This window comes from Camelus bactrianus, chromosome 28 (genome assembly GCF_048773025.1).
Source record: "Camelus bactrianus isolate YW-2024 breed Bactrian camel chromosome 28, ASM4877302v1, whole genome shotgun sequence".
Classification (NCBI taxonomy): domain Eukaryota; kingdom Metazoa; phylum Chordata; class Mammalia; order Artiodactyla; family Camelidae; genus Camelus; species Camelus bactrianus.
In genome coordinates, this window is record NC_133566.1 from 15062877 (window position 1) to 15074466 (window position 11590).

Consider the following 11590-nt stretch of genomic DNA (forward strand, 5'->3'; position numbering starts at 1 on the left):
ACGTCACTGAACCAAGACAGGAAGGCTGGTCTGATCTAGGGGAGCTGCGCTTTGTTTCCCAGGGCAGACTCTGAATGTCTGTGAGGCATGGACTCCATGGACTCCATGCCTTTTTATAACACAAGCAAAGGGAAGCCTGCAGGTGCCAGCTGCAGACTCTCAATTCTTGCCTAAGAAGAGCTAACGTCTTCACCCCCCCCACCCCCAACAGGAAGAAATTTGGGGTGAAACAGAATGCACTGAAATCGTAACAAGGTTATCAATTATGTTACTCAACCACTAGACAGAGGCTTGCCTCCTGCCTAGAAAGTGTCTTGGTCTTCCGCACAGATGACGCACAGTTAACAGGACTCTGGTTTCCTCTGCTTCAAGTGCAGTCAGTCTCTAGATGACTGCTTTGCAATAAGATTCAGCTGCTCAGGGTGAGATTCCGAGAGGATGAAACTGCTTTCTAGATGTTGCTAGAGCTGGAGAACCCAGATTTCTGTAGCCAGCCCTACAGATGCTGCTCCCCAGAATTCCATCTGCATCCCCTACCTTCCAACACACACACACACACACACACACACACACACACACACACACACACACACACACACACACACAGTCAACAAAGCCAGGCGAAGGACCTCCTTTCCTTCCCCAAGGACCTAGTTCACCAAGCTTAGCTGCAGGCACAGGGGGTAAAGTGTGTGTTTCTTTTTTCCTTAATTAACTATTGGGATATGATTATAAAAGTAATCCACTGTCATTACAGGAAATAATAAGATGGTCATATCCAACTTTCAGCACTTGCCATGCAGGCACTGTGCTGAGGAATTCACTCCGGTTGCTTCATTTACTTCTCCCAACAAGACAACCCAAGGAGGTGGATATTATAACTACTAGCTCCCAATTTACACATGAAGGAACTGAGACTCAGAATGGTTAATGACTCCTTCAAAGTCACCCAGTGGCAGGACTGGGAAATAAAAGCCTGTTTGGGTTTCACCCCTACACTGCATTATTATGATACAAGATGGAGTGGGTGCAGTTCCTCAAAGACAGACACAAGAAGTGCTCTGGGGGTTGGAAGAGGTCCAGGGTGTGGGCTGTGTGAGGAGGCAGTGTATCCTGGGGAGAGCTTTTGTTGGTACAAAACCAACTGCCCCAAATGGCACCATTCCAACTGCTCCCACATACGCCCTTCCTCTCCCAAGTCCTGTCCTGGTTAATGCCCCATGGATGCCGCCTGGAGCTAACAGATCACCTAGCAAAGACTCAGTATACTCTTCCCTCTCCCTCACTTCCTAGGCTCCATCATCACCAAGTCCCCTCCGTTACACCACCAACTTTCTGTCTTCTCTGTTGCCACTCATCCATTCACTAATTCAGAGATAGACTGAGCCCTAACCATGTGCCAGGACTGTGCCAGGCAGTGGGGGTGTAATAGTGAACAAGCCAGAGCAGCTCCTGGCCTCCTTGAGTTCTGCCTTCATCTTTGTCCAGGCCCTCGCCCCCCTCCCCGGGATTATTGAAACAACTCCCTTTGCTCATCTTTCATCTTTAGTCTCACCTCTGCAATCCATTCAAGGCCTGGCCCTTAAAAGGGGCTCAGTGAGTGTGGAACGAAAGAATGAATGAACCTCTTGCACTAACACCAGGGTTTTTCTAAAAGATAGTTCTAATCATGTCACTCAGAAACTTTCAGAGATTGCCTCTTTTCTCCAGCATGTGGTCTTAGCTTAACATTCAAGATTTTTTAAAAACCTGGATCATATTAGCCTAAGGGATGTTCCATTTAAACCAAATTACTCACCCTTTCCTCAAGGGTGGCATGAATTTTCTCTTCCCACCTATTGGTAGAGGCTGCTCACCAAAGCCCTGTGCTGGCTGGATATCTCTGTCTCCCCTCCAGGCCAGCTGAGGGCTGAGTGACAGGCTCTGACCAGCAGACTCCCCCCATGATGCAGGGTTCCCCAAAGCCTCAGAACCTCAGATATTGCATAAGCGATGGACTAAGCCATCAGAAGTTCCAAATCTATGTGTTACCACAGCAGGGCCTATCCTCCCCTGTGTAATACTCACATCTTCGCCTTTGCTAGTCCCCCTGCCTAGAGAGACATTTTCCCTTTTGCTTGCCAGTTGAAATTCCTTACTTCCAACTCCAGTATGACCTCCCTGGGAGTCTGTCGCTTCCACCTCTCCTTACTCTCCTGGCACTGTTATCACCTCTGTTTCAGCCCAGAGGGGAGGTCACCTCTACACCGTGATGTCCAGAGGCCAGGGGCTGTTTGTTTAATTAATTTTGTCTCCCACAGGGCTTCATCTAGTGATTTGTACTCAGGAGTAGTCAGTGTGCAGCTGACATGAATTAGGTCAGAAGGAAAATCATTCACCCCCAGCCTCAGTGTACACAATTGGGGGATAGAGATAAAAGCTTGACCCATTGCAACCTGGAGGCTGCAGTGATTGGCTGGCATTTGATAGGATTTCAGGTGAATAGGCAGCTAGGTAGTGTATATTTGTTTGGGGGGATAGGGTGGGGTCGGGGGAGGTTCGCAGACCTGGTCATTGCCATCCCTCCCTCACAACCACAGGAAACCCGCAGCCTGTGCAAGATCTGGGGGAGACAGTGAAGAGCTTCTATAGCTTCCAACTGTTTACCTCCTGGGTACCATGGCGACGGGAGATTGGTCTCCATGGCAACTCCATTATTAACCAGATGCAACTACTGCTGGCAGATAGTGAATGAGGACAGAAAAGTCATAAACGCAGGCACATCAAAGGGAAGAGGCACACACAGTCCTGGCCAAAGTTCCAGCTAAAGTGACTGAGATCTTGCACTGACCAGTCTGTCACCCAGAGAGCCGCTATTCACCCTCTCCTGGCATCTCACCCCGGACAAATGTCTGTTTATAGCCGAACAGAGGCTGAAGAGGAAAAATAGTGTGCATTTGGGGGTTCATATGAAGTAAGAGAAGTTCTTTTCTTCCCTGCCACACCCCCTCCCGGCCAAAGGATTTCCCACTAATTCAGTGAAGTCCTTACTAGGTTCCCTGACCTGGCAGAATTTTCAAGAATCCAGGACTTTGGCGTACACAAGACTTAGCTTGGAGAGTGGCTGTGAAGGGAGTGGTCACCTCCCTTCTCCCTGACCAACTTTCCTTTGCCCCCTCCAGTGATTTCTAACTTAAGGGGTCTGTGATCATATGCCCAGGCAACAATATCTTGCCCATTTTTATGAATGAAAGAGTGTGTGTGTGTGTGTGTGTGTGTGTGTGTGTGTGTGTGTGTGTGCAGGGTGGGGGGAGTGGTTTGGCAGACAGGTCCCTAGAGACGGGGGTCTAGGCTGACCACTCTGGGATAGAGCCGCAACCCAGGTGGGGGGCCATTGCCCCAGAGTTTGAGGTACCAGGCACGACGCTGACCCCAGCTTTACAACTCTGGAAGATTTGGTGAGGAGCACCCAGCTGTCGCGTTTCCAGGAGAGGGGTTGCGCCCTCAGAACTACTCGCAGGGAGAGTCCCAAGCACGAGAATTGCATGTCCCCTGCACCCAGTCTACTGCCAAGGAGGCCCAGCCGCTGGCTCTGGGTTCTCTCTGCTCTTGTCCCCCTCATTCTCGGCCACATGTCGCCTTTAGTTAGAGATACCCTCTTCAGAATGACAAAGTTTAAAGTCTTTGCATAAAGTAAAGTAGGGAAATTGTGAATTGGAGAATTACAAGGAGCAAAAATGAATCGGCCCTTCCCTCCCTCCAGTCACCCAGTCCTTGCACAAGATGGTCAGAGCGTGAGGGGCAGCTGGCTGAGCCCCCTTGGGAATTGGGAGTGGGGGTGGAGGCTGGGCTGGGGAGAAGAGCCTGAGAACAAGACAGAAAGCCCGTGTGAGTATCCGGTTAGAGGATTGCAAAGGATCAGAGGACCTCCGCCCCTTCTCCTCCCTCCTGAGCACTAAGCCCCTAAGGCCTGAGCAGCCAAGATCGAGGATTATGATTTTATCGTTACAAAAAATAAATAAATGAAAGAGAGAGTGATTGTTCGTTCTCCAAAAGAATTTTCATTCTTTGCCTCCTCCTCAGCTCACCTGTCTCTTTGGATCCCCAGGGCTGAGTAGGGTCAGGCCAAGACAGTCCCCCAACCCCCGTCCGCGCTCCTCTTAGCCCCCGCTCCCTCTAAGCCGCGAACACAACTTCCCCATGCGCAGCGCGTACTCGCGGAAACTCCGCGCAGGACCCCGATCTGGAGCCGAGCAAACGAGGCGGCTAGGAGCTTCTTCCCAGAAGGGCAGCCGAGGAGGCGCGGGGCGCGGCCTCCGGGTACAAGGAATCTTGGGGAGGTGTCCCGGGGGTGTTGTCAGTCTGGACATCCTTTTGCTGAAGGAGCCTACCTACTTCTGCCTCCTGCCCCGACGGCTCAACAAGACTCGGCCCAGCGCGGCTGCGGGACGTGAGTAGAAGAGGATGCGATGGACTTGGGAGGCACAGAGGACGGCTTCTAGTCCTTTGATACCGGCTGAAGGGGTGTGGGTGTGTGTGTGCCTGGGGTGGGAGCAACTGCCGGAGTTGACCCTTGGTTCTGCTGCCTATTTCTCTCTCGCAGAGAAGCGGCCCGTTTCAGCACCGGGGGCTGCGGACAGCTCCACGCCCGCCCTCAGGCCCCGCCACCCCACTCCCCTGCGCATACTTTTCAAATCCACCTCCAGGCTGGAGTCTGCGTCCCCAGCGCACCTCCCAGCGCCCCAAGAACAACCAGTTCAAGAGCCCCTAAAATCCTTACCCCACCAAAGTTTGAGCTCTTCGCGGCGCGCCTGTGTCTGGCAGAGCGTCTCCTCCTCGCTCCCTCCCGGTTCTGGGCAGCGTCTCTGGCCTCACTCCCTCCCACACGCTCCGGCCCCAGGACCCTCCTCTGCGGGCGGCGGAAGGAGCCGGTTGCCTCCCTCTCTCTGGGAAAGTCAGGTGAGGCTCTGGAGCCTCAAAGGCGGTCCCGGAAGAGGCAGAAGCCACTCACTCGTATCACCGTGCCTTCCAAGGGAAGAGGGGGCGAGCCAGGAGCAAGAAAGCAGGAAAGTCCATTTGTCAACTACGGACTCTCTCCTAGCCGCGAGCGGCTTCCTTGGACACTTCCCTGGGATGTTTTGCCCGTAGTGTAATCCATGCTACACGAGGACACAGCGGAAATGCGGGAGTCTGAGTCTAAAGGTGGGAATACACATCCCCTTAAACTCGTTGACAATCTTAGGGGGAGGGTTTTAGAAACAAATGTCTCAGGGATATTGTGTATTCTCCTTGCAGAAATTGTTTCCTTCTACCACACCAGATAACACCAGACTCCCTGAACTAAAAACTAAACCCCACTAATCCAGCTGGTATTCATTGCCTTCTATGGAAGCCAAAGGAACTTAAACTCTTTTTGAAGAAAATAACTTAAAACATAGAAATAACAAAGCCTCCACATTTCTCCAACCTCACTTTCTCCACAGGAGGTATATATCTATGGACACACACGTCGGGAGAGATGACCTAATCTCACCACCCTCTCACTCTGGTTCTGGAGGGAAGGAACAGATTCCAGGAGGAATCAAGTCTTTTTGGCCTCTTGGGTTCCAGATTCCTGTGAATGACACTCTTAGAGGAAGAAACTCTGCAGGAGCAGATCTCCCAGCAGCCTGAAAATGAGAGGCTTCCCTGAGGACTTGAAGTACATGGTATTTCTTGAAAATAACTATCAAGTTTTCTATTTATGGAGCAGATTGTCTAAGTTTTCAAGTTCATGCAACCCTTGAAGGGAGAGATGAGGTGTATACTATTCACTGGAGAAATAAAGATTTAGAATGGCTCATGGGCACATGCACACATGTACACACATTCATCTTTTTTAAAAAGGGAAGCAAAGCCTAGAAAAAAAATTTCCCTGAAGAAAAGTCAGACTTAATTGTTAGGAGTCAAAGGATTCTGGTCCTGGGAAAGCAAATGAATAAAAGCAGTAAATCAACAAAACAAAGTTGAAGCTACAAAAGGCAGAGGCGAGGGAGTTCTTGTTTTATCATTTGGGTTCCTGGAAGAAACCCGAAGTGAATCTAACACAAGAGAAGAGATAATTCATGAGACAAGGGCCTCATCAAGACCTTTCATCTCCTTAATCCAGAGAGTCTCCAACATACAACAGTTATCCTGTGCAAATTTTTTTGAACAGTCCTCATTCTTGGGAAATGTTGTATTTCCTCTAATCCCCATAATTTATGATACAAGTTAAAGCTGTTTCCTGTTGACTTGTCCTCAGGGAAGACAGGAAGCAGGTGGTTTTCCTTTGTTGCCTAGAAATACTTCAGAGTTTCTAAAGAATCTTAAATTCTGATCTTGGAGAATGTAGTCATTGTCATAGACAATTTTAAGGCATAATACTAAAAAATGAAAAATCCATTTGGACTTTGTATTTGAAATGCTGACCTTTTCTAAGATCTGAGAGGGAAAACAAGAACTTCCAGAATTGACCGTGACATGGGTCAGTACATGAGTCTGATGAAACAAAGAATCCGTGACAGGACCCAGCACATAACTGGCCTGTGGGAAATTATGCGGGTGGCGATAGTTATCATTGGAGAACTTTCGGCACCTGAAAGGTGGAAGCAGATGAATTGAGACTGGAAATGAGCAGGAAGAGCCTGGAGAAGATGTACCTATGAATCTGCCTGAAAAGGCATCCAGCAGCAAGATCCTGGGCTCCTACGATGGAGGCTCCAGATTTGGCCAAAGACACACTGAGTGGGGTGGCCTCTGGGGGCCTGTCCTATTGCTCAGCTTCATCAGAGGTACAACCAGGTATGTATGGCGCAGTGTGGAAGGGGCAGCGATTTTTGTCAAGCTGCAGGACACACTCAGCACCAGGTAATCCCTGATGAGTTAGTGGGATGTCCTAACAGGTTCATGGTATCAGGAGATCCAGCAGAGGGATCTTCAGAAACCCAAAGCCTCGTGCCGGAAGAGGGAGACCACAGTGCCAAGGACGCTACGGAGAAGGCATCTCTCCCTCATCCTGATGGGGCAGGTGAGACGAAGAGAAGGGAAGGACTAGGTGAATCCCAGGTTGCTTCAGCCTCTGTCAGGACTCACTAAAGAATGAGAAGGGGTCTGTGGGGAAAAGGGTGGTACCCAACTATGAGGAGCTGAGGAAGGCTGGCCACAGGGAACCTCGTGGGCCCAGTACTCACCTGTGACTTCAGTGCCCCAGAAATGAAATGCTAACCATGCCCATGACTGAGCATGCACAGGTGTGACTTAGGGGACTCCGCAGTGATATGCAGTTTTAATTGTTTAAAAATTATAAATAGTATGATTATGGTCTATATAGTCTCTGGGATTTGCTTTTTTTTTCAGTCAAGATTCAGTGATGATATTATTGTAGGTATCGGTCTTTCCGTTTTACCCTGGAAAAATACAATTTCTTATTTATTCTGGGTGCACACGATACACTTTGATTTTTAAAACTGGGGAAGGGAACTAATTTTTTGCTATTCTAATTATGTAATATCTGCCCAGTCCAAGCAAATTTCAAGTGTACTGGGGAGCTGATAATTACAGGTTAGTGTCGAAAGGCACATAATTTGTACCCATGGGTGGGCAACAAAGCAGCCACTTCTGCTGGGGCCATCTGGTGTCCAGTGTGTTAAAGAACACGCGATCTGACAAGGAGATAAACCAGACTAGCAGATGAGAAGTAGAAATTCAAACAGGTAAGCCCACTTATCAGTAAGAGGGAGGGTGTGGGCCTGCCTTGGCAGGTGGTCCAGATCCTTGGTAAATGACAAGGCAATTGGTAGGAATGGCTTTTGGGAAATAAAATATTTATGCAGAGGCAGGCAAGGTTCACACGAGAAGCAACGATGCATCACTTTCCCCAGCACAACTTCTCCCGGTCAGTGCAAAGAAGTCTGGGGGAAAGGGTCCCCAAGGTGGGGAGAAACAGTGGTTTTTAATTTTTAAGGCCCAGTTTGCCTGCTTCCTTTGCAGACAATGAAGATGATCACATCTGTTTCCCTCACTTACCTGGAGGTTGGGAGAATAGAAGGAAATTAAAATTAAATTAATGAAATTTGAAGTCATGAATTCCATCCAAATAGCATTAAGAGCCGGAGGAGGACTGTGGTGCTGATCCATTAGTTTCCAATGCTTTTTGGTCATGGCCAAATCATTTATCACGGGCCATGATCATGGCCAAATGAATTACATGATTAAGAGAATGATTTACATAATTATTGACCTTTTTAATGTACATTTAAATTATTTCCCATTTTTTAATCCTTTAAATGACTGCCATAGAAACATGCATAGAATCTTTTCTTATTTTTTGGTAATTATTTCCTTAGATTATATTCCCAGAAGTAGGATTACTCCAGAGATATAAACATCTGGATTCAAGAGAAGTTTTAGCAATTTCTATTGCCATCAATCATTTACCAGTTCCACAATTTTTTTTTCACCAGCATTCTATTTTATTTTTTGAATTTCATGCAAAACTTTACCCCATTATATTTTAATTTGCATCTCAATAAGAAGTAGTAAAGTTGAACATTTTCTTATGTCTGTCTATTACTTGTGTTTCCTCTTTGTGACTCACCTATTCACGTCCTTGTTCTATTTACATTAAAGTTAATGTTGTTCCCTTCAATTTTCATGAGCTTTTTCAATGGTGAGACTTTTCTCTGGTTTACTTGATGAAAAGATTTCTCTCAGCTGGCTTGCCTTTTTATTTGAGTTATAAGATTTATTCTACAGACTTGCAAATGTTTCCCACTGAGATTCATTCAATCCATTGAAAGCCAAGAATGCATAATTCCACTACACATATGATGTCTACTATTTTTTGATGATCTTATATGTTTTTATTCTTAATATTAACTCTTTAATATAATTGGACTTATTTTAACATAAAGTCTAGAATTTTACTTAAAACCTCCATAAATTTGAGCAATTAAGTTAATGTAGGACTCAGGTTTCTCATTTGTTTAAAAAAAAAAATACTACTTGCCACTTTTATTCCAAAATCCTCTAATAGAATATGGGGTGGGTCAAATACTTAACTGCCCATCATACACCAGTCCTCAACCACGCTGCGTCCATTATCAATTCATTACCTCTCAGCTCCCTAGTATTACCTGCTCCCCAGTATGACTTTAAGCATTTCTTCTTTACAGCTTGCAGCAAGATGTTCAGCTTTCTCAGTAGAGGAAGCAGAAGTGATACTGAAACGGGAAGGAACTCTCCTGCTGTTTCTGGCGGCTACACCACTGGTCTGGAATGAGGGTGTGAGAATGAATGACCAGTGGTGCTCTGCCCCCATCATATGCCTAGAACACAGGGGTCCCTGATGGTGTCTCAGCCCCAGTCTGACCTGCTGGTCACCTTCCTGCAGCTCTCTCAGCATGGACAGGGAATGCTGCAGTCAATCCTGCTTGCTCCAACTCCGTGTGCTTCCCTGTGCTCCCATCCCCCAGGCTTGTCTCCTGGGACCTCCTGGTGCCACAGCCCTTCTCACACAGCACCACAGCTCCAGGTCTCCTTCTCACCCTGGTGCCCTCACTTTCTTTGCACACCTGTATTGGCCAGCCGCTGGTTGTGGCTCACCCCATCCTGTTGGTCCAGCAACTGCAGACCAGCTCAGGCCTGTACAAACCAGTGAACCTCTCTGCCTTCCATTGGGCTGCAGTTATACCAGATCCAACAAGGTCTAAATGATAGCCTTGGGGAGGGGGTCCCCATTCCAGGTTTATCCTTCCTTGGTTGCTCTCCTTCAACCATGGGCTGTCATGGAGATTCTCCTACATCTTATGGTTTATCACGGTTTAATGATCTTGATATTAACCTTCTCCTGTTTGAATTATTGTGTGGGTTCTGTCTCTTGATTAGATCCATATTGCTATACATGCTTTGAACCAGGGTATGTTTTATATTTTTATCTATAGAAGGGGTCAGAAACTTTTTTTTAAACATTTTTTATTGATTTATAATCATTTTACAATGTTGTGTCAAATTCCAGTGTAGAGCACAATTTTTCAGTTATACATGAAAATATATATAGTCATTGTCACATTTTTTTTCTCTGTGAGCTACCGTAAGATCTTGTATATACTTCCCTGTGCTATATAGTATAATCTTGTTTATCTATTCTACAATTTTGAAATCCCAGTCTATCTCTTCCCACCTCCTGCCCCCTTGGCAACCACAAGTTTGTATTCTATGTCTATGAGTCTATTTCTGTTTTGTATTTATGCTTTGTTTGTTTGTTAGATTCCACATATGAGTGATCTCATATGGTATTTTTCTTTCTATTTCTGGCTTACTTCACTTAGAATGACATTCTCCAGGAGTATCCTTGTTGCTGCAAATGGCGTTATGTTGTCAGTTTTTATGGCTGAGTAGTATTCCATTGGGAAACTTTTTCTTAAGGGGCTGGATGGTAAGTATTCTAGGCTTTCAGGCCAAATGGTTTCTGTCACAAAATTCAACACTCATTCATGTTAAAAAAAGAAAAACAAATCTTTCAGCAAATAAAGAATAGAAAGGAACTTCCTCGAGTTGATAAAAGTCATCTTAGAGAAGCTTACAGTTAACATCATGCTTGATTTGAAGACTGAGCTCACGACCAAGGCAATGATGTTCACCTTCAGCCCCTCTATTCACCTTTGCCTTGAAAGTCCTAGGCAATACAATACAGAAAAAAAGGAAAATAAACCCTGTGGCATAAAGATGAGGAAAACATAACTGCTGTTACTTGAAGACAGCATGATTGTGTATATAAAAAATCCTATCTAATCTACAAAAAATATTAGAACTAATAAGTGAATTTAATAAGATTGCAAGAAACAAAGCTAATATACAGAACTCAATTGTACTTAAAAGTTTAGCAACAAACAATAAAAAGTGAAATTTTAAAAATACCATTTACAATAGTATCATAGACATAATTACTTAAGAATCAGTCTAGGACTATGTGCAAGACTTGTAAGACACTGCTAAGAAAAATTAAAGAAGACCTAAATAAATGTAAATGGTATGGTATATGTTTATGAAATCTCAGTAAAGATTCTCTCTCCCCAAACTGATCTGTAGATTCTATGCAATCCCAATCAAAACCCCAACAGGCTTTTTTTAAAAAAAGGAATTGGATTCTAAAATTTTATGGAAATGCAAAGGCCCTACATTAGATAAAATAATCTTTTTTTTTTTTTTTAAGTTTTGTAAGCATTTTATTCTGGACATTTATTTTAAAACATACTCAAATACAGAAAGAATAGACATATAAACCATAATCAGCTGAAGAATTAGCAACATTAAAAAAATCTTGTTTTATCATTCAGTCACATACTTTTTTGGAAATGATGGCTAAAGTATCCTAAAGCAAATCCCATATTTTATATCCTTTGCCCATAAATACTTTATATCATCCTAAGATTTTTTTAAGATAACCACAGTACAATGTTCTCTTAGCAAAATGAACAATTCCTCAGTATCATCTATTACTCCGTTTGGGTTTCTACTCCTCCGATTGTCTCAAACATAACATTGTATGGTTAGTTAATTGAAATCAGAGTCCAGGTAACTTCCATACACT

At 45.2% G+C, this 11590-nt stretch overlaps 1 protein-coding gene across 2 annotated transcripts in view; it reads right to left on the reverse strand.

The window, feature by feature from the left end:
- The window catches only part of CNGA3 (cyclic nucleotide gated channel subunit alpha 3), a 34903-nt gene extending 29377 nt beyond the window's left edge, over positions 1 to 5526 (reverse strand). Inside the window, exon 1 of one of the 2 annotated variants that reach the window (XM_045519632.2) lies at positions 4760 to 5526. The gene's annotated coding sequence lies outside the window, so the exon portion shown is untranslated. The remainder of the gene's footprint in view (positions 1 to 4759) is intronic. The other variant, XM_045519633.2, reaches the window with a different exon arrangement.
- Between the last annotated feature and the right edge of the window lie 6064 nt (positions 5527 to 11590).